The sequence below is a fragment of the Myotis lucifugus genome, unplaced genomic scaffold, assembly GCF_000147115.1.
Source record: "Myotis lucifugus unplaced genomic scaffold, Myoluc2.0 scaffold_7, whole genome shotgun sequence".
Taxonomy (NCBI): domain Eukaryota; kingdom Metazoa; phylum Chordata; class Mammalia; order Chiroptera; family Vespertilionidae; genus Myotis; species Myotis lucifugus.
In genome coordinates, this window is record NW_005871055.1 from 14,334,859 (window position 1) to 14,337,966 (window position 3,108).

The window sequence follows — 3,108 nt, forward strand, 5'->3', positions numbered from 1 at the left end:
GGTCCACACATCCAAGACTTACCTGCATGGAGAGCGCACCCTCTTCCCAGAGCAACAGGAAAGTTCCTAGGTTGGAAGAAACCTGAGTTCTGGCCCAAGTTAACTGGTGGGCAAGGTTTCCGCGTAACTCTTTGAAATTATTTGGAAACTAGGACATAATTTCAAGTCTGCTTTCTACCCCAAACCCACAAAAAATCTTTCCAGTATACCCACTCAGTACCTGGAGTTAAATCTCTGGAAACATAGTAAGAACTCCACCAATATCCTTTTTCCCCTTCTCTCAAGGAAAGTTAGTTGAACTGAGTAATGGTTGCTAGTTGGTGGCTTACAACAAATCTTCCCTTGACCTTTTTCTTCTTTTGCTTGATTTAACTGATTGAGTGTACTTTGTCCGTTGAGAAAATGAATCTAATTACAAAAAATCTTAAAAAACTTTTTTAACCAACAGCTAGACTCACAGATTGTAAATAATAGCATCTGAAAGGCAGGACTAGTTTCATGGGTGTGCAATCTGTGTAGTAGAACAAGATTCCTGCTTTGGCTTAATTTTCTGGTTGGCTTCTTTCCTGTGCCACATTGTTTATTGTTTTTTAACAAAGGGCCCATATATTCATTTACACTGGGCCCTGCAAATTGTGGGACTGATCCTGCTGAAAGAACTGGTAGGTGAATGACCTCTATGGGAAGCTGACAAATTACCTGACAGAATCAGTTTTGTGGCTCCGGCCTGAACCTGTGAACCTGTGGGTCAATTGGGACTCAGCCTGTAGATCAAGCATGTCAAACTCAAAGGCTAACACAGGCCAAATAAATAAGGTTTAAGTTTATGTGGGCCACAAAAAAATAAAAGCTTCAATTTTCATAGAAATGTAGGTTTATTTCAATAGAGACATGCTGAATACAAAGGGCTGAAATAAATGAGTAATCGTTAACATAAAATAATAGAACATTTTAATAAAGATTAATATTTTTCCTTGAACATTAACTTACCAAACACTGAATAACTGCACAAATTAATAAGCGTAACACAAATAAACCTATCTTTCTTGTTCTCCAAAAGCAAAATATTTCCTGTTGCACACACCAAACAAGTCAGTCCAAGACTAATGACATGGCAATTGGCTGCTAAAATATTCGCTGCTAGTATTAGTGGAGAGAAATGGTGCACCTGCGCATAAGGCATGTAAGGGAAATGAGTGCAACACGATTATAGTAATCAGTCATTAGTGAACATTGTAGTTCATTATTAATAATTATGTATAACAGGATATTGTAAAAATTAAGTTACAGAATTTTTATTAAAACGTTTCTTACATACCGTTGTATTGGCTGGGCTGCAAAAATATTCGTTGTGGGCCCTGAGTTTGACATGCTTGCTGTAGATAATATGTATATGTGGCAGGATAATAAGAAGCTAGGAAAATTCTTGGATAAGGGGAAACTGAGATAAGAAAATTAAACAAGGCCAAACAATTTGGGCAGCTGGCACCCAGCTTTTGAATCAAAAGACCTTATCTTCCCCAACCAAAGACACTTGAGAGCAAATGGTTTATACCTTCCTCCATAACCAGAGAATAAATAACTTAAATCGCCCTGGCCTGGGTAAATAGAGAACAAAGACCCAATTAATGCCACTTGTGCCATCTAAACTCAAGGACAAATGATGTCTGGGGACAAGTAACAAAAACCCTGAAAGCATTTGGATGGTATCACTTGGGGGATGTTAGGCAGAATAGATAGCTGCTAGGGCAAGAGGTGGGAAAAAGGGGAAAAGGGGAGTTTATCTCACCCACTGAACAAAGAAGTCAGCAATCTTGGGACTTGCCAAGATAAAATCACCAGGTATTCTCATAAATTCTGGGAAAAGTTGCAACAATGTAAAAGGGGGGACCTTGAAATCTAGTCTATCCAGCAGGGGAACCTTGAAACTTATAGGGAGGAAAAGTATAAAACTCTTGAATCCCCCCCAACAGGGTGCTCAGAATAGCTGAGTTGCCCACTGTGCTTTATGCTAACTGTATTATTAATCACTAGAGGCCCGGTGCATGAAATTTGTGCACTTAAGGAGTTCCCTCAGCCCCACCTGCACCCTCTTGCAGTCTAGGAGCCCTCAGGGGATGTCCAACTGACATGGAGGTGGAAGAGGCTCCTGCCACTGCCACTGCACTCGCCAGCCATGAGCCCAGCTTGTGGTTGAGCAGCAGTCCCCCTGTGGGAGCGCACTGACCACCAGGGGGCAGCTCCTGCATTGAGCGTCTGCCCCTTGGTGGTCAGTGTGCATCATAGCAACTGGTCGTTCCAACTTTCAGTCGATTTGCATATTACCCTTTTATTATATAGTATATTTCCCTTGCTTTCCTTCTTTAATAAATTTGCTTGCTTTGCTTCAACAGTGCTTTCTGTCACTTGTCTGAATTCTTTCCCATGAAGGTGACAAGAGCCAAGGAGGGAGACCCCACCCCCCTTTGACTTGGGCAGCTCTCTGGTAACATATCTATTCAAAGTAATGTTTTTATTTTGAGAAAACATTTAAATTAAAATAATTTCTTTCTTTCTACTATTATTAAATACAAATCACTGAATAAAAATTTTCTTCAAACTGAGCTTCATTGTAACTGAACCCCTTATGATTTTAATATCCCTAGTATTTTTGGCAGCTAGAATTAAGTAATTTAATTCTTTTTTAAAAGAAACTCTACTTTTGAAAAACATTTATTTTAGAGAGAATAAGAGAAAGAGAGAGAGAGAAACATCAATGTGAGAGAAAAACATCAATTGGTTGCCTCCCATACACACCCTGACTGGGGATCAAACCTGCAACCTGGATATGTGCCCTGACCAGGAATCGAACTGGAGATTCTTACAGTGCACCAGCTGATGCTCAATCAACTGAGCCAGGGCATTTAATTCTTAATTAGAATATAGGTATAGGTTTAACTAAATGTTTCAATTGATTTGGTTGTCATGTAGCTATGGTCAAAGAAAGCATGTTAATCATGTTCTGAAGGACTGCCTATAAATCAAGTTCCAGGAGAAATGTTTAAAAGTACACTTTGCTTGTGATAATAGAAAATATAACTAGTTAAGCAGAAAATGATCCTATCTAAT